The 23147-nt window shown below is 46.1% G+C and overlaps 1 long non-coding RNA gene across 4 annotated transcripts in view; it reads right to left on the reverse strand.

Moving 5' to 3' along the window:
• Positions 1-23147, reverse strand: part of LOC123591186 — a 66339-nt gene that overhangs the window by 25478 nt on the left and 17714 nt on the right. For all 4 annotated transcript variants that reach the window (XR_006709156.1, XR_006709155.1, XR_006709153.1 and 1 more), the window contains exon 2: positions 120-243. This is a non-coding gene — a long non-coding RNA (uncharacterized LOC123591186). The remainder of the gene's footprint in view (positions 1-119; positions 244-23147) is intronic.

The following is a 23147-nucleotide window of genomic DNA, read 5'->3' on the forward strand; positions in this document are numbered from 1 at the left end:
TTTGGTTCTGCCAGCCATCTTGCTCCTCCACTCCAAGTGTATCCATGCCTGCTTCTCAACGGGGCTCTTTACAGCATGGAGCTAATGAAGACAGTTGTAGTCACAAGATCATTACTCACCTGAGCTGGTTAACTTTGACCAGGCTGAGTTCCTGGCTCTAGGCAGTTGTCTTGTAGATCGGAAGGTATGAACAACTGCTGACAGTTGTGTTCAAACCCATGACACTCAGTGGGTCCATAGGGCCTAGAAAATAAAATCCAAAATCTGTACGGTGAAACTAGGGCCCTCTATACTTTGGCTGGAGCCCCCTATATCTCCATCAACTCTCATCTGGATGCTGGCTGTAATCACCCACTTGCCCCAAACATCTGTGGTTTGGTCAAACATAACACATACCTTCCTTACACACAGTATTTCCTGCTCCCAATGTCTTTGCTCAAATATTCCTACCACTAGCAGTGCCAACCCCCATCTCTCCCTACCAAAATCTTATTCTCTGAATTCTGAATCAAATTCCCTTCCAAGCTTTCCTGATTCCTCTGGCCATTTATTGGATGGTGTGAAATCCCTGCCCGCCCCGCGTTGTCTATATTTTAAGAGCCACCTTTACTCCCCAGTATTATTGCTACTTTTACATCTGTGTCTGGCAAGAGACTATGAGCTATGGGGAGCATGGATGCTTGCCACTTTTTCTGTTCCCCTCATCCCCATCTCCAGCACTGAACCCAGAAGAGACTCTTGGCACCTCCTACGCTGCAGGTGGAGGAGAGTGGTCAGTAGCATTTTCTTTATGTTAGAAAATTAGAGCTTTCTTATTTGCCCATACTCTGAATCAGAACATCCCAAATGGATTGTCTTTCCCTTAAGCTAGGTGAAGCCACCACTGTGTGAGGGTGTGATATTGGATCTCGGGAACCATGAGATTAAGCAGGGATCATATGAATTAGCCTGTCCAATGGAAGGAGCATCTGGCCTCAGGAGGAGGAGTCTGGGCTGGGAGAAACTGGCTGGCCCAGTCCTTGGGAAAGGTCACCTAGCTCCCCAAATGGGCAAGAGGACTGAGTTGTGGAATCCCAGGAGGCTCAGTAGACCCAAAAGAGGAGAGGGAGCAAGTCCAGACATGGCTGTTAACCCACCCAGGCCCTCTTCCTGCCCCTCGTCCTCCATAGCCCATTGCTCTGCTTTCCCTGCCCAGAGGAAGAAGAGACAGAGGCAGGAGTGAGAGCAGAAATGGGAAGATCATGAGCATGCACATGTTCCCTTTTTGGAATCTTCTTCATTACCCTTGTAAAGATGGGCTCCAAGTTTACCCCCCACAATTTTTATTTTAGTTTATTTCAGTTTTTAGGTTTTTATTAGTTTATTTTGAGAGGAGGGGGAGAGGTAGAGAAAGAGGGAAACAGAATCCCAAGTAGGCTCCATACTGTCAACGCAGAGCCCCACGGCAGGCTCAACCCCAGGAACCGTGAGATCATAACCTGAGCCAAAATCAAGAGCCAGACACTTAACTGACTGAGCCACCCAGGCGCCCTCCAAATTTTACAGCACAACACACATAAAGTTAGTTGTAAGCCATCTGTACCTGGCACAAACAAATCTGTTACACTAATGTTTAAAACTATTTCCTCTGTAGGAAGGTCTCCCGCAGCCGGCCATGAGGACTCTTGTGGCATTGACCATCTATTAGGCGGTGTTCAGGGGCACAGTCCATGGTCACCACCTCCCACCTGCCTCCCTCTTTCCCACTCAGAAGTCACTGCTCCCAGAGCTTCAGCAAAGCTTGCTCTTATCAGCAGCCTTTTCCAGCATCCCCCATGCCGCCCCTTCCCCCATTCTTTCTGGGCCTTCCCCCCCCCCCCCAAGTGCTGCTGGGATCCTCGAATGGAAGGCGCTTGGCAGCTCCATGGGTTTCCCAGGCAGCTGCTACTCCCCTAGACTCTGAGCACTGGTAACCTTCGCCCCAGTGCAGCCTTGGTTGGGCTTGGAACCAAAACCATTACATTCATCTCCCTCTTACTCTCCAAAGGGGGTGGGGTGGGCTGGCTTCTGGGAAGTGACTAGACTCCCCACCACCACCCTGTGCAATATGCTGGCCTTCTGACTCTGGGCAAGAGCAAGAAAAGAGCCGCGGATTCAGCTCTCCATGCTTCCTTGAGAAGGGAAGCACTCACCTGCCGGAGACACACCTGACTTTCCCTCTATCATCTGTCAGATTACCCACAACTCCTAGATAAAAGTGGTGGATTATCCACACTACCATAAGAACGAACTGGCCCGGATAATGCAAAATCACGAAGAACCTGAAACCAGTTCTGTTCGTCTCTGGAGAACTTTATGATTTTTTTCCCCCTCTTCCTGCAGCTGATTTTCCTGACTATTGACTATGAAAACCCATACAGTCCCTGGGCAAGGATGAAGGAAAGCTGATTCCTGATGAGATCTGGCCACAGACAAGTCTCAAAACAGACAGCTACATGGAAATGTCTGAGAGGCTGTTCTCTGAGAAGTTTTTAAAAAGTCACAGGAATTGCAGAGACTCTAAGTGCTGTCTGTATCTGTTTAATATTTCCTCTGCTTTGAAAACAAAACCAGAGTCATAAGGTATCAATGCTGGAAGGGGACTCTGAGACCATTAAATCCAACCCCCACTTTATGCAGATGAAGAAAAGGGGACCCACATGGTAGGCAGGCTGCAGCTTAACACAACAGCGTATCTCTTCCTCTTCATCAGAATTTTGAGTCATGTTCCCCTTTACCCAGAAATCATCTACCTTCTCAGCTCCCTTCACACAACAGCTCCTCAACACAGAAACTTCTGCCCAATTCCTATTTTATGCACCTGCCAGGCGTGTCCTTTTTGTGTGTGTCATTGTGTACATTTTAATGACTTACTTCCCCTATTAACCTATAAGCTAGAAAAAAAAATAAGTCCTATGGGTTTCTTCTTGTAAACCCCATGCTAATGACTCATTACCTAATGACTTCTCACTAACTGCTTCCTGGCAACCATCTCAGGTCTTGTCCAGCAACTACCCAGGGTTCAAGTCCTGACTCTGTGATCTTGGGCAAATGACTTAACTTCCCCTCTAGAAATGGCACCAAAGAGTGGCTGAGTGACACCAAGGGAGAGCTTTAGTCTGTGATAGCCGCTCCTCAAACACACAGTATAAAGTAAAAACAATGCATAGAGAAACCCAGCTTCAGAACAAATCCCCTGGTACCACCACAACCCGATTATAACCTTCCTCCCTCTCAATTTCCTCAACTGGAAAAGGCAGGGGGGAAATGATATCTTATAGAGTTATAGGAAAGTTAAATAAGAAAGCCCACGTAGGGGTGCCTGGGTGGCTCCGTCAGTTAAGCGTCCGACTCTTGATTTCGGCTCAGGGCAAGATCTACAATTTGTGAGTTCAAGCCCTGCGTTTGGCACTGTGCTGACAGCACGGAGCCTGCTTGGGTTCTGTCTCCCTCTGCCTCTACCCCTCCTCCTGCTGGCTATCTCTTTTCTCTCAAAAATAAATAAACATCAAGAAAAAAAAAAAAGTCTGCGTAAAGTACTTAGCATCTCGAAAAACTGTTCAATTCATGTTAGCCCGGGCACTGTGCCTGGACTAAGGGAATCCATAACAAATAAAACCTGGTCCCTACCCTGAAGTGCTCACTGGTCCCTAGAGGAGGCAGACACATCATTCAATGGCAACCTCATAATAGGACAGACTAACAGCAGGATGAAAAGACAGTGTTAACCAGAGGAAGGAACAACTTTCAGGAGGTCTGGGAAGATTTCACAAAGGATGAAATGCTTGAGCAAGAATCTGGAACCTGAATAGGAGTTTCCTGGGCAGACATGTAAGTATCACACTAGCCAGAAGGAACACCCTGTAAAAAACAAAACAAAACAAAAACCCAGAGGCTTTAAATGTCACAGATCCCTCAAGGTGCAGGAATAATTAGGTAAAGGGAAGTGAGAAGTGGTAGGAATGAGGCAGGAGAAGGAGACCGTGTGGGCAGAAGGAAAAGGCACAAGCTTTGGAGCAGGTTCCCACGAGCGAATTCCTTTGCTCATCTGTAAAAAAGGCAGGAAAACAACAGCTACCACCAGTAAGAAACACCGGTGATTTAGTAGACTGCATCTAAATGCTAGCCTGTGACAGGTCTCCTGGGCTTCGTTGACAAGGCTGTGCGGTTTCAGGGTCGGGGAGCGTCAGTGTCAGAAGAACCAATGGGGGAAGGTGGCAGCAGCAGAGAGGGGCACCTTCAGGCAGATGCAATATTCCAGGAAAGCAGGGCTCAGGAGACTCGGGGGGCTTGGAGGCCGTGCTGGCAGTACAAGCGTTTCGGTAAAACTTGAATGAAGTGACTGATACAGAAAAGGAATTGAGAGTGAAGCCTTTACCAACGAAAATTGTACATTTGTTTGGTGAAGATTAGAAGACAAAAAATGAAGGATGTATGGTATCCTATATATTATATGATATCATATATATGTATATTTATTTATTGAAAGTTTATTTATTTTGAGAGTGAGCAAGTGAGCAGAGGAGGGGCAGAGAGAGAGGGAGAGAGAGGGAGAGAAAGAATCTCAAGCAGGCTCCCCACTGTCAGCGCAGGGTCTGACATGGGGCTCAATCTCATGAACCGTGAGATCATGACCTGAGTCGAAGTCAAGGGTTGAACACTTAAACCGACTGAGCCACTCAGATGCCCCTGCATCCTATATATCATAACTATAATAATGTTAGCATAATTCCTCCTGTTATTACTGAGTTGTCCTTCTGGAGGGAAACCTGGCCCACTCCCCCTCCTTTCCAGGATGAAAAAGCTGAGGCCCAGAGAGGCTGAATCACTCTCCCAAGACCAGCCGTGGGGGTAGGGGGAGGAGTGGGGGAGGGAACGAAGTCCTGGGGACTCCTTGGGCCAGTGACACCAGTGACATTGGTTCAACTTCCACGTGTAGAAATAACTGTACCTTTTAGTTTTTAAAACCATGTTATGTGCTATTTAAATGGGTCTTAAAATGTCGTGTCCTGCAGAAAGGGTCATGGACTCTTTTACGAGAGGCCAGTTCATGTCAGGGGCCAGCCTATAAAAACTGATAGCGGGTGTCTTGCAGGACAGCACTGTGTCCCGAGGGCTGACCCCGAAATCCCAGAGCACTGAGTGACAGCAGTCACACCTCAGGCAGACTTTTCTGTCGACCCCGTGTCACTGGCTGCGCACTGTGAGCCATCTTGCTCTGCCGGGTGGCCAGGCAATGGGGAGGACGGAGAGCAAACGGACACGCACAAGTGCCCACAGGGGCAAACGGGAAAGTACTCTCCGTTTGGGTGTCCTCCTGAGGGTGGGACTGTATGTGTGTGTGAAGTGGGGGGCAGAATGTGTGTTGGGGAAGGAGAGTGAGAGTCAGGGGGTTGGGATACAGGGGGTCTTTGTACATCAAGAGCAGCAGGTGAGCCCCTGGGCTTTCATATGATTCGAGCAGAGCAGGAAACCTCCTCCTGTAAAGGCCAGGCAGGGACTGCCAGGCCGGACTCAGTCCTCCTTCTGGTTTCAATGGGCAATGCACACCACCGTATGCCCTGCCGGCTGGCCCCAGACCTCTCCAGCATCCCACACACAGGCTCCCCAGCCTCACCCTGCCCCCGCTCAGAGCCCCCAGGCTTTGCCTACGCCGCGGGCAGGCAGCGGTCCGGCCTAGCACAGGCTGGCAGGAGAAGGGCTCCCGCGCCCTCCAGCCCTCTACCCTCCAGCTGTCACTCCACTGGTTGCCCACCATTTGGCAGAGTGCAGCCCCCACCCCCATCCCAGTCTGGTCCAGCAGGCACAGCTTAAGTTTCCACAGAAACTCTGATTTTCCTGGGGTTTGGAGCAGGCCCGGCCAGCCGCAGTTCCAACTACTGCTGGCTTCTGGAGCCCTCTCCTCCCACGGCTCCCAGCGGGGCATGGCCACTGCCACTACAGAGGCTTGGCAAATTCGGGCAGAAGGGGTGGGGTGGCCTGCCTTGGGTTCCTATTTCTCCTCTCACTGAAATCCTGAATAACAACAGTCACTTAAATGTCACTTTCAACCTTTCAAAGAACTTCCCGAATTTTATTTCCCTTGATCCTCATGACTTCCCAAGCAGGATAATTCAAACGTAACCCCTTTGGGCCAAAGGAGAAACAGAGACCAGAGGGAATAACTTGTCCGAGGTCCCATGGCTCAACTGGAACCAGGGGAATCTTCCACGTTCCACATCGCCACCACCACGCCTTCACCAGGTGGCACAGACTACTCCCTGAGATGGCTGCAAAAAGGTCTTTGCTCTTTTCAGAGCCTGCCCTTGCATAAAAGAACCTGGAGGTGTCCCATTTAGGGTGCACTGGAGCAGCGGAGGGAAGGCAGCTGACTCTTGGGACTGGGCAGCCTCACCATGTCTGGGCCCAGGAACCTGCCCTCCTTCTCCCCCCAAGAATGAAACCCCTCCCAAGTTTGCTAGAAACATGTGATTTATGATTAACTTTGTGTCCTGGGGGAAGTCTTTTTCTTCATCAACATGAAAATCCCAGAAGGAGAGATGCATTGTCTGGGTTTTTCCCTAGGGGTAATGGGAAGCTTCAAAGAATATGGGAAATTAGAAAAGATGGGGAAGAATGATGGCAGAAGAGGAAAAGGTGTGTACCTCGTATGGCTAGAGATGGGAGTTTGGGGGCTTTGCCCCATAGGTGCCTCCTGAGTTTCTTGTATGGGCTTACTGATTTCACACCATGCCAGCTTGGGAAGACAATGCCCCTCAAGGCAACCCATGACTACTCTTTCCTGAATCCACAGGACCAAAACCGTGGAGTCCATGCCCCTGCCTCTGTGCCGGCCCATCCCTAAATACCCCCAAATGTTGAGCCTGGACCCAGTGTCAAAGACTGCCAGAGAAGGAGATACCTTAATGGTCTATAACTGAGTCTCTAGGCTCAGGTGGCTTTGATGTTCTTTGGTCTAGCCTAAATCTTTCCGGCTGAATTTTTAAAAGACCTCTTCAGATCTCTGTGAGGAGAGCAGGCACAGAGCCAACAGGCAGGAAATGAAATCATGATGCTGGTCATTTTCCTCTTTTCTTTCCTCTCCTCTCCTCCCTCCTCCTTCCCATCACCCCGCTGCCCCCACCCTTGGGACTGCTTGTCAGATGTTTTCACTGTGATGAGCAATGCCTGTGTATACAGTGCCTTTATGTGTTATAGATTTTTGCTGTGAGCCTCCAGGCTTCTCCTTGCAGCCCCAACAAGGGAAATCCCATAATGAAGGATTTCACGGAGCTCCACAGGCCGGGAGAGGCTTTTCTTTCCATCTGTCATTTTACTTCAAGCCTTGACCTTTCTGTTCCCATGTAAAGCAGTACCAGGAAGAAACGTGGGCTGGGGAGCGAACGTCTGAGCTGGGACCGCGGACTGGGCTGTGAGCAAGCATCCTAGGGTGTGGATAGTATTAAAATGCGGAATTGAGGAAGACACTTCAGAGGGCGTAGATGGGATGTGGGGATGGGGGTAACGAGAAGAGTTTAAAGATGGAAGAGCCCCTCAGTTTAGGATAAAGCCCTAAATACTTGTAGGAGGACATCAGAACAGTCTAAGGAGACCCCAGTCACCCCTGGCCAGACACCTCAGGGATGCCATTTTGGGCAAAGAAAGCAGAGGCTTTGGAGTCCCAAAAATCTGGGTTTAAAAACTGACCCTGCCCCTTGCTTGTAATGATCTTGGGCCAAGTGCTTAACGTCCTCAAGCCTCAGAGTCCTCATTTGAAAGTTAGGGGTGATACATATAGACTTCATAGAACTGCTTTATAGATGGAATAGGATAATATCCAGTGCTCAGCGCAGCACCTGCTGACAGGTAGCTCATAATCAAGAGTGGCTACTCTTGATTAAGTGTTCTTGATCTCCAGTACAGGTCTGCCTCAACTTATGATGGGGTAGTGTCCCAGTTACCCCATCATAAGATGAAAATACAGTAAGTTGAAAATGCATTTAATACACCTAACCTCCCAAACATCACAGGTTAGCCTAGCCTACCTTGAACGCGCTCAGAACCCTGACATTTAGCCTACAGTTGGGCAAGATCATCTAACACAAATCCCCCTTTAAAAATAAAGTGTTGAATAGCTCATGTAATTGATTGAATACTGTCGTGAAAGTGACAATCAGAATTGCTGTCTGGGTACAGAATGGTTGTTGACCTGTGATAGCGTGGGTGACCCGGAGCTCCTGCTCACTGCTGCCCCCGAGCATTGTGAGAGAGCATCACGCTGCGTATCTGTAGCCCAGGAAAAGATCGCAATTCAAAATCCAAAGTGTGGTTTCTACTGAATGGGTATGGCTTTCATACCATCATAAAGTTGGAAAACTGTAAGTTGAACCATAGTAAGTCGGGGACGGTCTGTACCCTCAGATGAGGATAGAGCCTCAACAGCACCGGGAAGGTAATAGAAGCCAGAAAGCTCTGCCTTGCTCCCCTTGCTGACCAAACTCCCTGAAACTCTCCAGAGGGGCCTCACTCTGAGACAATCAGCCGATGGGAAAGCAAGCGTGGGGCTTTGATGCCGGTGAAGGGCCATCTTCTGACCGACTTTCCCATGTCAGGTCGATGGGGAGACTGGAAAAAAAAAAAATCCCAGTCTACAAGACTCCACAACCAAATACCCACCCAGCACTGCTTTGAAAGGGCAAAGCTTTAGAGATGCACAAGGATTGTGATTGTTTGAAATGTTGGTAACATTTCATCTTCCCAGAGACCTTGTTCATTTATCAGGGTTCTTAAAACCCTTTTGTTCATAAGCTTGTGGTGAGCACAGAAAACATTCTATCTAATATCAGAGCACAGCTGTTCCGCGACAGAGAGACTTAGGGAGAAAGCCCTTAAAAAAAGGAAGGGGAGAAAATCCCACCAGGGATACAAACATGGGAAAAGCAACCGGGGGCAGAAAGACGGCCTTGGGAGCAGCAGCTGCCTAACAAGAGTATGCTGTTTGGGGAAGTGTGAGAAAAAAAGAATCGCCACACTGACAGCGGGCCTCTGGAACTCTCAGTAAACACTGTGACCAAGGCAAGGCCCAACGCTGGGCTCCTCCTCTCTGGAGGGTTCCTGGCAATCGTGCACGAGGCCCCAGCCAGGGCCCCTAAAAATGTTTGAAGTAGGTGTGGAGCCTTGAGTAACATCTTCTTAAGGGCCAGTGTGGCTGGAAAAAAAAAAAAAAAAAAAAGCCTAGTGGAAAACTCTGTCCACCCAAGGCCACAGAAGCCCAGGAAATATTTTCTAAAAAGGGCTTTGATTGCTCCTGAAAGCACAAGACAGACTAAGCCCAGCCAGGCCAAGGCGGGGACTGTGTGTCGCTAGCCATTGGCTGTGTGGGGTTGGGGCAGACAGGTCCAAAGCCTAGGATTTATTTTCAGCTCTTAATTATTTAGCGGGGAGTCATGTAAAACTTCAGATAAAGGAAAATCACATCCACGTTTATGCAATGTCTGAAAAGTACACATTGTTTTTAATAGAATTTGAGTCCATAATCAAAGCCAAATTCTGAAAGGGAAAACAGATAAAGTCAATAGGTAACTTTCAACACTGATGATTACAGCTGCCTTGCAATGCAATACTGGTATATAACAGGAGTTACAAGCTTGAGCTCAGGAATCAGAAAGATCTGGGTTTAAATGCTGGTGCTGGGTGACCTTGAGAAAGTGTTTCAGCCCCTCTGTGCCTGGGATTCTTCATCTGTGGAATGAGAATAAAGGCACTTACTTCCTAGGTTGCTGTAAAGGTTAATGAGCTTCTATGGTTATAATGTTATTTTGTTGCAGTCAGAAGAGCCAAGGCAGGAAATTTGGGTGGTCTCAGTTGACCTTTAATTAGGTCCCGTAAAACCCCCCAGGCCTCAGTTTCCTCTCTCTGAGGCAAATGATACCTGTGTACCTTATCTGACACAAATTCCATGGCTCAAGTAGTTTATGAAGTGTAAAGGCATACATAAATGTGATCCATGATTATTATCAAGTATTTTTAGTATGCAATTTATTTCCCCTAGTTTCCAAACATTCTAATGAAAGAATTTTGGATGGTCAGCTGATCATTCCACCTGCTACCTGAAATCTGATTTCCAACTTTGTTTGGAGCCTGATTCTAACAAATCAATTGCAAAAGAGAAGGAGAGACACACATATGCAGACAGAGAGGTGAACCGACAATTGTGGAATTTTGATGCTGTTAGGGAATTATTGTTAATTTTTGTTGTGATAATTGTATTGTAGATACAGATATAGGTATTTGTATGAGAGGGTTCTTACACAGTTGCACATGGAGTATTTATAGATGAGATTATGTGATTGTTCAGATTTGCTTTAAAATCATCTGTGCAGGAAGGGAAGCTGGGGAAAGGTACAGATAAAAGAAGATTGGTCATATGTTAATAATTGTAGAAGCTGAGTGAGGGGCACATGGGAGTTATTTATATTATATTCTCTATTTTATGTTTGAAATTTTTCAATAACAAATGGGAAAAAATACAAAAGGGGAATCAGGGAATGATTAAGCATCCATGACAGCAGCTGAGGACCAAACAGAGGATCCTAAACAGGGACTAACAGATATGTTGGATACAAGGAAGATGCACAGTAATGGGGAAAAACTTGAAATTGGACAGCCTGTCACAGACAAAGCCTTTCGATGTGACCATGCCATATAATTTTTTCCAGGCTGCTGTTTCCTCATCTTTGAAGTGAGGAAAAGAGACACAAATGCCCCTTTTGGCTTTAACATGATAAGATTTTTAAGGATTTCAAAATTGAGGACACTTCACCAGATTTTCTGGATCGAATATATAAATCTCACTTGTAAGTGAGTGAAAGCATTTAAAATGTACCAGAAGTGCTCTCAATTTAAAGAAGTACCACGAGGGGTGCCTGGGTAGCTCAGTGGATTAAGCATCCGGTTTTGGCTCAGGTCATGACCTCATGGTTTGTGAGTTCAAGCTCCACATCAGGCTCTGTGCTGATGGCTCAGAGCCTGGAGCCTGCTTCGGATTCTGTGTCTCCCTCTCTCTCTGCCCCTCCCCTAGTCACACTCTGTCTCTCTCTCTCTCAAAAATAAACATTAAAAAACAATTAAAAAGAAACAAAGAAGTACCATGATAAAGTGTCTAGATAAGCAACGAATCTTGTGGTGAAGAGTATACCTTCTTCCTCAATTTATTTGTGGCTTCCGATTTGCTCGTTACAGTAACAGGTCAATTGACCAAAGCATACAGAGTTTGGAGAAGTTCTTCAAACATCATTTTTATGAGCTAGATGTGAACTTCACCAAAAAAACCCTTTTTATGTTTCAATTCTTCTTACAAAAAAAAGTCTCACAACCAAGAGGCTACTTTCCTATCTTAGCAAGAGAAATGAATGCAACCTTCATGGTGATCTCAGGGGCTTCTTCTTCTTCTTCTTTTTAATTTTTTAAAATGTTTATTTACTTTTGAGAGAGAGAGAGAGAGAGAGAGAGAAAGCATGAACAGGGAGGGGCAGAAAGAGAGGGAGACACAGAATCCGAAGCAGGCTCCAGGCTCCGAGCCGTCAGCACAGAGTCTGAATTGGGGATCAAACTTATGAACCGTGATATCATGACCTGAGTCAAAGTCGGACACTTAACCGACTGAGCCACCCTGGTGCCCCAGAGACTTCTTCTGACTTGATGTCACCACTGGGCACTAGATCTTAACTGTCCAGGACTGGAGATGTAGACAGACTGGGCAGAGATCAAGTCAAGTCTACACTGATGCCTTGGCATTTTCTGGAAAGTGCATTTTCTTTCTTTCTTTCTTTCTTTCTTTCTTTCTTTCTTTCTTTCTTTTTAATGTTTATTTTATTTATTTTGAGAGAGAGAGAGAGAGTGTGTGTGTGCAAGTTGGAGGGGAAGAGAGAGAGGGAGATGGAGAATCCCAAGCAGGCTCCCTGCCATCAGTTCAGAGCCCAACTCGAGGCTTGAACTCATGACCATGAGATCATGACCTGCGCCGAAATCAGGAGTTGGACACTTAACCGACTGAGCCACCCAGACACCCCTGGAAGGTGCATTTTCAACATCAATCCTGTTATGAGCCAGTTTTCTCCTAAAAGCGGCAGACAGAGAGGGAAGGGCAGTTAATAAAGTGGTTTTGATGGGCTGAGTCAATTAATCAAGGTGATGCTGATATGGGGTCGTCTCCCTGTACCCCTCATTCCCAATTGCTTTTCCCCTTTCTGTTTGCTTCTATGAACTGTGTTTACTCACAACTCTTCTGGCACAAAATGTGGGGGCTTTTCCCCAAAACCAACAAATTCTCCCACTGACTGGGTGCCCTAGGATTCATTCAGTTCTGATGCTAACTCCCCAGAGTTAGCACAGACCCCATGGTTTAAGGGCTCAGCCCCGCAGGACTGCCCTATGTCCAACGCCAGTCACAAGTTCCAGGTTGCCAACTGCACTACTGACTGACCAGCTGTAAATTCAGGGGTTCCCATAAGACCCTTCCCCAGGCTTGATCATTTGCTAGAATGGCTCACAGAACTCCAGAACAGTTGACTTACTATTACCAGTTGATTATAAAGGGTACTATAAAGGACACAAATAAACAGCCAGATGATGAGGCACATAGGGTGAGGTCTGGAAGAATCCAGAGCACGGGAGCTTCTGTCTCCAGGGAGTCGGGGTGTTCCCCACTCCTAGGCATGACTGATTAAATCACTGGCCGTTGGTGACTGACTGAATCTCCAGCCCCTCTCCCTTCTCAGGAGGCTGAGGGAAGGAGCTCAAGGTTCCAACATTCTAATCATGCCTGCGTCTTTTTGGTGACAGGCCTCCATCCTGAAGCTACGTAGGGGCCACCAAGAGTGGTCTTCCTAGAACAAAGAATGCTCCAATCACTCCCCTCACTGAGGAAATTCCAAGGGAGTTAAGAACTCTGTGTCAGGATCCAGGGACAAAAACCAAATATCAATTTTATATTATATCACAGCTCCTATAATGACTTCGAACACAATTTTCTAGGACACTGCCTACAAATCTGTCACTTCTTCAAGAAGTACCTGAGTTTGTCTAGCAAGGATTCGACACTCTCTTGCCCTCTCAAAAGCACTTTCACTCACCGAACATGGAAAAAGCAGATGATAAATGTCTTTGCACAGTCAATAAGCTAACACTTATGGAACAACTGCTATGCAAAGACACTTGCTAGGAGAGATACAAAGAAGGTCTCTGACTTTTTTTTTACTGAGGACAAGTCAGAAACAAATCCCAGATGTTGATGCCCAAGGTTTTGATGTTGTGTTTGGGCCAGGGCTTGCTCCTTAGCTGCTGAGGATTTGGGTGTCTATCTCCTTCTCTGTGACTTGCTGTGATCATAACATCAACTCCCAGGGTTGTTGGGAGGGTTAAATGAGATAACCCCTGGAAAGCCATTACAATAGTGCTCAGCATATGGTACGTGCTCAATAAGTGTGGCAGGAGCACCTGAGAAATGCACATATGTATGCAAGAAGCTGCTAACACCAGGAGACACCATCCCAGAGAGGTGACAGGCATCCAACGTCCAAGTCCAAATGAACAGCAGAGAGGGCATATTTGCCGTGAGAATGGGCTTATTGGGAGAAGAGGTCCCAGGACTGACTGGGCTGGATTCCAGAGTGTCTGAGGCATCAGTCACCTGAATGACTGGTCCCAGCCCACTGGGGAGGGACCCCTGCTCTGAATGAACGTGGACTAGCCTAGACCTCAGAATACTTAGCCTTTCTGTCCCCTGAATGAAACTGAGTTCTACAAGTGTGTGGGGAGTGGTCAGGGTGGGCTGTGTGGAGGAAATGACAGTGGAGTCAAAACTCCAAAAATGGATAGGGTTTCAGAAGGTTAGGGGCAGAGATAATGAAGAGATTAGCTTCAGGGTGGACCATCTCCTCTCTCTTACAAGCCCCTCCTTTGGGCACAGGCTCCGTGGCCCGTTGGGGATGTATCCTGCTTTCTTCCTGAAACGTCTTCGCTGTCGTCTAAACAGAAACCTACTTCTTCTCGCCTGGCTCTTGGGAGGGCTGCTACCTACATCCCCTATCCCACAGGGCAGCCCTTCTCAGATCTGAATGCTGAGGTCACGCCAGCCCTTCCCTTGGGTTCTCTCCTCTCCCAAAGACCATGTTCTGCTGGCCTTCTAGAAGCCACGACTTGTCCCTGTGCACCACCCAGCACAGGGGTGCCAGCCCACCAGTGGGCTTTGTGGCCTTTCCTGGCAGGGCCCCCAGCTTGTGGCTGCTGTCTCTGCCGCCCCCATCCCGGGGCTGCAGGGATGCAGCGTCACTGGCACCCTCTTCCAGTCCAGCCTGGAGACTCTGTTCTCAGCACCTTGGCTTCCCCGTCCAAGCTATCACCAGAGATTTCAAGTGGAAAGCCAAACAAAAACCAGGGGATGCCTTCCTATTTTATCACAGAATATAAGCAGTCAAATAGAATGCCAGCCAGCTCTGCCACTTCTAGGCTGGGTGAGGGTAGGCAAATTTCTGTGCCCAGTTTCCCCATTTATTGGACAGAGATGATAGTGGTCCCTATCACAGTGATGTGAGGGCTGAATGAGTTACCACGAGACAAGTACTTGAAACGATGCCTTGTACGGTGTGAGGGCACAACTCATTGTCAGCACATCGTCATCAAGGTTAAGGGTTCAGGGCACGGAATCAGGCAGGCATTGGAGATATCACTTAACCTCTCTGAGGGTCAGTTTCTTCATCATTTGAAAGGAATAATAACAGTACCTACTTCATTCTGTTACAGGACCAAACGAGACGCTGCCTACGGAGGGTTTAATGTGAATGATTTAGCACCAGTACTTGGCATACATAATGCCAGAAAAAGGTTTACACCATAAAGGGGAAAAAAAAATCTTTACAGAAAGAAAGAAAACAGGGCATCTGGGTGGCTCAGTTGGCTAAGCATCTGACTTCAGCTCAGGTCAGGATCTCACAGTTTGTGAGTTCGAGCCCCAAATCGGGTTCTCTGCTGTTAGCACAGAGCCCCTGTCTCCCTCTCTCTGCCCCTCCCTGGTTCGTGCTTTCCCATTTTTATTTCAAAAATAAATAAAAACACCAAAAAAATTAAGAAAACAAAAAAAAGAAGGAAAACAAATGAAGACAGACCCAGGCCAGAAAAGTAACGAGCAAACTTGCTGGAGATGGAAGAATCTCGCAAGTTGGCCTTGCAAATCCGGGAGCCGGCCACAGTGTCTGCAGTCTGCAGCCCCTCCTGAGAGCTGCCACATCCGGGTCCACCCGGCACACCCTCACCCCCTCCCCCTGCTCCCACCGTGCCTCCCCTGGCGACTCGAACAGCTCGGCACTGAAATAAAGCAGTGCAGAGTGAACGGCACCCTTAAACGAGCCTGCTGGACCCCCAGGAGACCAGGAGTGTAAAAAGAATCCCTCTTAGAATTTGTCTTGCTTGCCCAATGCTCAGAGCTCCGCCATCTGGGAGGGCAGCTGCTGTGGGTGGTGCAGATGCCACGCACTGGCCACGTGGCTGCGAGCGCAGTGGTCAGAAGCCCAGGCCTTGGCTTTTGAAAGACTGTGGTTCAAGTGGCGCCTCTGCCAGATACTGACTGTGGGATTTGGGTAAATTTTTAATCCTTCTTAGCCTCGGTTCCCTCCTTCATAAAACGGGAGTTGTGAAAATCATCTCACTCCGGAGTTGTGAGTTAATTAAATGGGTTACCTGCCAGATGCCTTAACACCGTGCCTGATAGATGTAAGGGCTTATTAGATTTGGGCTATTGGTATCAACCCTGAATTTCTGAACCCTAGAAGACGGGAAGGCATTCTGTTCAAGGAGTCGTTTGGGGGAAAATCTGTGCCTTCTTCATTTTTCTGGGTGCGAGTCCAGAATAAGGAGGGTGTGTGACCATGGCCTGAGCCTCTGGAATGCATCTGCCCAGTGGGGCCGGCGTCCCCAACATTTGCCCACCCTGCTTCGGGGTCCTCGTCTTCCTCTGGCTGCAGTCATTATTGCCAGTTCTCCTTCTGCATTGATGTGAACACTCCGGCATTGTTTCTTCCAGCCAATGGCTTCTCTCTGGCCTGTGATTGGTACCCCTGAGATGCCATCGCAACCCAGGCATCTCAGCTATGTCAGCGTGACTCACGTTGTGTGTGTCTGACATCCACACGGCCCCGTAGAAGGCCGGCTCCAGCAAAAGGTTATTTGGAATGCTGCTGAATGTTTGAGGGCTGTCCAGTTATCTTTTTGGGGTGAGGCCATTAATGTTGCATCTGATGTTTTATGGAACGAATGAGATAAACTGCGTGTTGAAATCCATGGGGAGTGGAGGGGATTTTTATGGATGTGGACATAGTGGCAGCTGAAAGTAGGTAGGTTTTTTTCTTTTCTAGAAGTTTGCAGTTTTTCTTCCACATAGCTATTTCATTTAAATTCAGAGCAGAAACAACCCCCCAAAAGTGAAGCATAGTCATAGTAACAGACTCAGTAAAACCTGGAGCTGCAGGGCTACTTTTAATGACAGCGATCCGTCTCTCTGGCTCCTATCATCCCGATCAGAGAGCTGTCTCCTCTGTCCTGAAATTCTCTATCCAACCTTCATCCCACACCCTGAAGAAAAATTTCTTCCAGGCAAACCTAAATTCTTCCTGGGTGCTTTTTTTTAAAAATAATTTTTTTAAATGTTTATATTTATTTTTGAGACAGTGAGAGACAGAACATGTGCAGGGGAGGGGCAGAGGGACAGAGAGGGAGACACAGAATCTGAAGCAGGCTCCAGGAACTGAGCTATCAGCACAGAGCCTGATGCGGGGCTTGAACTTACGGACCATAAGATCATGACCTGAGCCAAAGTCTGATGCTCAGCTGACTGAGCCACCCAGGCGCCCCTTTCCCAGCTGCTTTTTAGTCCATGCCCTTGATAACTCCCGACTTCTGTCCAGCCCCTCGCTCCTCTGAGGCAATCAAAACTCTAGGTGCTCCAGCCACAGCAGCCTGTTCTTTGCCCTCTGAGCACACCATGCCTGTTCCCACTTTTGTTCCTGAGCTTTGTCTCCTTTCTCCAGAGCACCTTTCCCTTCCATCTCTGTCACTGTTCATCCAACCAGATGGTCGAACAAAGAGTCCAGACAAATAACAGGCACATTGCCAGGCGATGAGAGGAAGACAAGCAGACCAAACCTCAGAACCTTCTTATCCTCCAAACCCAGACTTCAGGGCCACCTCCTCCATGCCACCTTGTCATTCATCCACCTGACCAAACCTTTTACTTTCTGTTTTCCTGCACTCCAATAACATTGAGGTGACCCCATCTCCCTCTCCCTTATATTAATGTGAAAATTATGTATGCATGTGTCTGGTCCCCTATAGACTATAAGGTTGCTGAAGATAGGAACCTCAAGATGTTCATTTTCTTTTTTTTTAAATGTTTATTTATTTATTTATTTTGACAGAGAGAGAGAGTGACAGCCCAAGAGAGGGAGGGGCAGGGAGAGAGAGGGAGAGGAGAGAATCCCAAGCAGGCTCAGAGCTCTCAGCACAGAGTCAGATGGGGATCGATCTCAGGAACCATGAGAACATGACCTAAGCCAAAATCAAGAGTTGGGTGCTGAACCAATGGAGCCTCCCAGTTACCCCAAGATGTTCATTTTCTATCTCAGACCACTTAATTTATAACATCAAGACCCCAAGATTTTTCTCCTCCCATGGATACCTCAACAAATAAAGAAGCAAAGTACAATGATGCTGGATGGAACATTTTTTATAAAAGCAAAAAATTAGTGAGGGAGTTCTCAAATGCTTATTAATTGTAAGAAGTGGTTATATTCTGATACATTCTTGCTATTGAAAACCATTTATAATGAATGAAGTACATCTGTATGTACTGGCATAGAAAGACTCCTGAGATTATTGTTAATTACAAAAAAAAAAATCAAGTTACAAAATAGTCTGTTTGGCATGGTCCTATTTAGATTTTTAAACTCATATTCAAAAGAAAAATATACCCAAAAGTAAAGATCTCTGATGTGATTGAGCAGGTGATGGGTTATCTGAAAACGTTGGAAGAAATTATTTTTAAAAAATGAATCATATGTACCTTGGATATTTCTTTGAAGTTAATGTGCATTTATTTATCCATCTCTTGATATCAGTCCCAAGTTCATGTTTTTTTTTAAATATTTTTTACATTTATTTATTTTTGAGAGAGAGAGAGAGAGGGAGAGAGAGCCGCGAGCACAAGTGGGGGAGGGGCAGAGAGAGGAGACACAGAATCCAAAGCAGGCTCCAGGCTCTGAGCTGTCAGCACAGAGTCCGACACAGGGCTCAAACTCACAAACAGTAAGATCATGACCTGAGCCGAAGTCGGATGCTTAACTGACTGAGCCACCCAGGCACCCCAAGCTCATGTTTCTTTGAAGTAGGCTCCACGCCCAGCATGCGGCTTGAACTCCCGACCTTGAGATCAAGAGTTGCATGCTCTACTGACTGAGCCAGCCAGGTGCCCCAGTCGTAAGCATTTTTCAGCGTGCATCTGACACAGAGCTCTACATCATTTTTCACATGTAAGCCACACCCATTATGTATTGTCTCTGATTTCCAGTTTTGTTTTCTGTGAGGTGGAATGGGAACTTAAAGACGTGGATACAGTCATTTGAATGCAGGATCCCAAAGGATGATATGTAGAAAATGTGTGAACTACATGCTTAAATAACTTCGCCAAGCATCAGTAAAAGCAGCCATGGGTGACTGAGAGGAAGAAAGATCATTCTGTGTATATAATGCCTAGAGTGTAGTAAGATTAGCTTTAGCTAATCTATGAAGTAATTTACTTTCTTATTATTATGGTGCAGTAAGAAGATGAAGAAGCAACAGGGAATCATTCTGCTGGGGATTCTGGCCACTGTCTCTTTCTGCCTCATAGATGCTCAAAGTCCAGAAATACCAGGGAGAGCAAATATCATGGCATAAATCCTAAGTGAATGAGAACCTGTGATGTGACAGCACCGTGCCCAGTGGCACGGCAACATGGTGCTTAGTAAGTTAGTTTCTGTTCCAAATGACATTATAATCTCATGACAAAGGGTTGAATATGCATGGGAAGGTAATAATAATAATGTGGAGTATCAATTAAGATATTTTTAGTTGCAAATGATTTTTTAAAGAAACTAATAAAGTATCTTGAATACTAAATTTTTTAATGTTTATTTTATTTTTGAGAGAGAGAGACCGAGGACAAGCAGGGGAGGGGCAGAGAGAGGGGGAGACACAGAATCCGAAGCAGGCTCCAGGCTCTGAGCTGTCAGCACAGAACTTGATGTGGGGCTCAAACCCACAAAGGGCGAGATCATGATCTGAGCCAAAGTCGGACACTCAACCGACTGAGCCACCTAGGCGCCCCTGAATAGTAACTTTTTTAATTGCCTGGAGCAATGGAAAATTCAAGAGGTTGAGGCACCTCAGGAGATCAGAACTGTGGTTCCAGTTCTCTTTGGCTTTCTTAGCTCTGCCGTATTGTAGGTGTCAGCTTTGTTCTTGGGCTGGCTTCCTGCTAGCAGAAAAAAAATGGCTCCAGCTGTTCTGCTCTCAATTTTGAGACCACATCATCAAACTACAGTCCTGAAAGTTCCTCTGGACCAGTCAAGTTCATGTACTCATCCCTAACTCAATCACTTTGGCAAGACAGATGGGATTCTGTTGATCAGCTTAAGCCAATGAGGGTTCATCCCCAGATCTGGAGATGGAATCAATTTATTGGGTACTTCTCTCCTGGGTTAGGCACCACTCTACTTGTCTTTACACATATATCCTCACAAAAACCCTATGAGGTATGTGCTATTAGCATTTCCAGTTTGCAGTTGAGGAAACTGAGGCCCAGAGAGGTTAAGTCATTTTCCCAAGGTTTCACAGCTAATAAGTAGTAGCGCTGAGATTCATCCTTTGGCTCACTGACTCCAGACCCCACATTCATAACCACTAGACCATAGAGGCTCCCAAGGCAGAAGTCCCAAGGCGGCACCTGCTGTGTGGGTAGTGCAGACAACACATGCAGGGTAAATTGAGAGGGCAGAGCACTTGGCCAGAGTGAGGTGATGATAGAAAAGACAGGGCTTGAGGTAGGTCTTAAACAAGTGTGAAAAACTTAGAACAAGTGGACTTTTAGAGACAGGAATCATAGAAATAACAAAGGCAATGATGTCAGCAGCTGCCAAGTCAGCGACTTTGATATAAGTTGAGTGACCTTTTCTAAGTTGACTTCTCTGAGCCCTCAGGTGAAGTAAGAAGTCATCAGAGTGAAATAAAGGCCTATGAGGAGAATCTAAAGAGAGAAAAGGGCAGAGAATACAACCCTGGAAACGCTGAAATGGGCCAGTAAGAGTAACGTCAATTCCTACAGAAAATGGAAAGCCCTTTGGGAAGGTAGAGGGTGAGAAGCCACAGCCCATGGACTCACTATAGTGATATGTCTGGAGCAATTATTCAACAGCAAGCTCACACTGCCAGCTAAGAAATAGGAAAGAGGGAAATAAGGTGGAGCCTCAGGAACTATAAGAATATCCTAATAAAGATAGCCCCTCACAATCACTCAATTCTGGAACTGGATGAGTCAGTGGGCAACATGTAATACATCCTGTTTATTTTATAGACAAGAAAGGAGACAAATTTGAACACAAATATAGAGGCTTGTGGGTAAAGTTTCTAACACAGTGCCTGGTAAACAGTAGTTACTGAATAGATAAGAATTTTTTTTAATGTTTATTTATTTATTTTTGAGAGAGAGGGAGAAAAGGCCTGTGTGCCAGCAGGGTAGGGGTAGAGAGGGAGGGAGAGAGAGAATCTCAAGCAGGATTGGGGCTGTGTCAGTGTAGAGTCTGACAGGGGGCTTGATCCCACCAACAGTGAGATCATGACCTGAGCTGAAATCAAGAGTCAGATGACCAACGGACTGAGCCACCCAGGCACCCAGATAATAATCCTTATTACTTTTGAAGTGACTTAACCAAGATCTCAGAAGTTGGTTAGTGACCAAAAAAACATGAGCACCTATGTTTTTTAGTGCTCAGTGTAGTTCCTTCCATTACTTTTAGCTTTTTTTCTTCTATGGCAAATTTGAGATGAAGGGTGCCAAATTCTACTGAAGAAAGTGGGAGAAAGAAAAGTTATAAAGCTGCTCACTCATCCAAAGCCAGAAACGCTTCTTAGTACCCAAAGTGGGGAAAAGGATCATACAAGGAAAATGTTACAACAAGCATTAGAAGAGAGTTTGGAAGTCTAGATTATGGATGTTGGTCTGCCATTAATCAGTTCAATTGGATCTAACCAGCTTGGGCTCCCATTTACTCATCTATAAAATTAGAGGTTTGTGAAAAAAATAATTTTAGTTTCCTTCCAACTCTGCAAGTCTATGAAAGTAGGTTCCACTCTTAACACTGCAGTAACTTTCTTTATTATAGAACATAACCAAATTGGAAGGAAAGAAAGAAAGAAGGAAGGAAGGAAGGAAGGAAGGAAGGAAGGAAGGAAGAAAGGAAGAAAGGATGAGGGTCATATAAAAAAAATTAAGTGAGAAAAGACATGAGAGTTGTCTTCAAATATCTGAACAGCTCTCAAGTCACATAGGGATTAGATCTACTTTGTGTGAGGCTCTAGATGGCAGAAATAAGACCAACAAGTAAAAGCAATGGGGGTAGGTTTTGCTCAATACAAAACAGATTTTTTTTCTATGAATTTTGTGTGCTCTTATATTGGGTGCATATATGTTTATAATTGTTAGGTCACAGCGCTCAAACTCAAGAGCTGTGAGATCTTGACCTGAGCTGAAGTCAGACACTTAACCAACTGAGCCACCCAGGCACTTCTCCTTTTTATTAAAAAAAATTTTTTGGGGGGGCGCCTGGGTGGCTCAGTCGGTTGAGCGTCCGACTTCGGCTCAGGTCACGATCTCGCGGTCCGTGAGTTCGAGCCCCGCGTCAGGCTCTGGGCTGATGGCTCTGAGCCTGGAGCCTGCTTCCGATTCTGTGTCTCCCTCTCTCTCTGCCCCTCCCCCGTTCATGCTCTGTCTCTCTCTGTCTCAAAAATAAATAAATGTCAAAAAAAAAAATTAAAAAAAAAATTTTTTTATGTTTATTTTTTTGAGAGAGACAGAGAGAGCATGAGTGGGGGAGGGGCAAAGAGAGAGGGAGAATCCCAATCAGGCTCCATGCTGTCAGTGCAGAGCCCGATGTGGGGTTTGAACATATGAAACTGTGAGATCATGACCTGAGCTGAAATCAAGAGTTGGACGCTCAACCGATTGAGCCACCCAGGTGCCCCTCATTTCCTTTTTAAAAAAAATTATTTTCTTAGTGGGTGTCTTGGCGATTACAATTAACATTTTACCTTAAAACAATATGGTTTTGATTAATATCAACTAAATGTCAATAGTACACAAAATTTTAGTACTGTTGTTTTTCACTTCTTTTTGCTATTATTGTCATACAAATTACATCTTTATACATTATAAACCTATTAGCACAGTTTTATAATTATTGCTTTATGCAATTGGTTTTTCAATTAGGTAGAAGAAAATTATTATCAAAAAGAAAAAAACTGACATCTATATTATCTCTGTATTTACCTTTGTGTTTACATTTACCAGTGTTTTTTATTTATTTGGGTGGATTTGAGTTACTATCTAATGTCCTTTCATTTAAACCACAAGAACTCCTTTTAGGGGTGCCTCGTGGCTCAGTTGGTTGAGTGTCCAACTGTTGATTTTTGCTCAGGTTATGGTCCAAGGTTTGTGGGATCGAGTCCCATATGGAGCTCCACACTGAGTGCAGAGCCTGCTTACGATTCTCTCTCTCTCTCTCTCTCTCTCCCTTTGCTCCACTCCCCTGCTCATTATCTCTATAAATACATACATACATAAAATAAACTATAGGAACTCCCTTTAGTATTTTTTTAAGTTTATTTATTTTCAGAAAGAGAGAGAGAATGAGAGAGCACAGCAGGGAAGGGGCAGAGTGAGAGGGAGAGAGAGAATCCCAAGCGGGCTCTGTACCGTCAGCAGGGAGCCCCACAGGGTTTTTGAGGACTCACAAACCGTGAGATCATGACCTGAGCCAAAACCAAGAGTCAAATGCTTAATACCCAGG

This window comes from Leopardus geoffroyi, chromosome B4 (assembly GCF_018350155.1).
Source record: "Leopardus geoffroyi isolate Oge1 chromosome B4, O.geoffroyi_Oge1_pat1.0, whole genome shotgun sequence".
NCBI lineage: Eukaryota > Metazoa > Chordata > Mammalia > Carnivora > Felidae > Leopardus > Leopardus geoffroyi.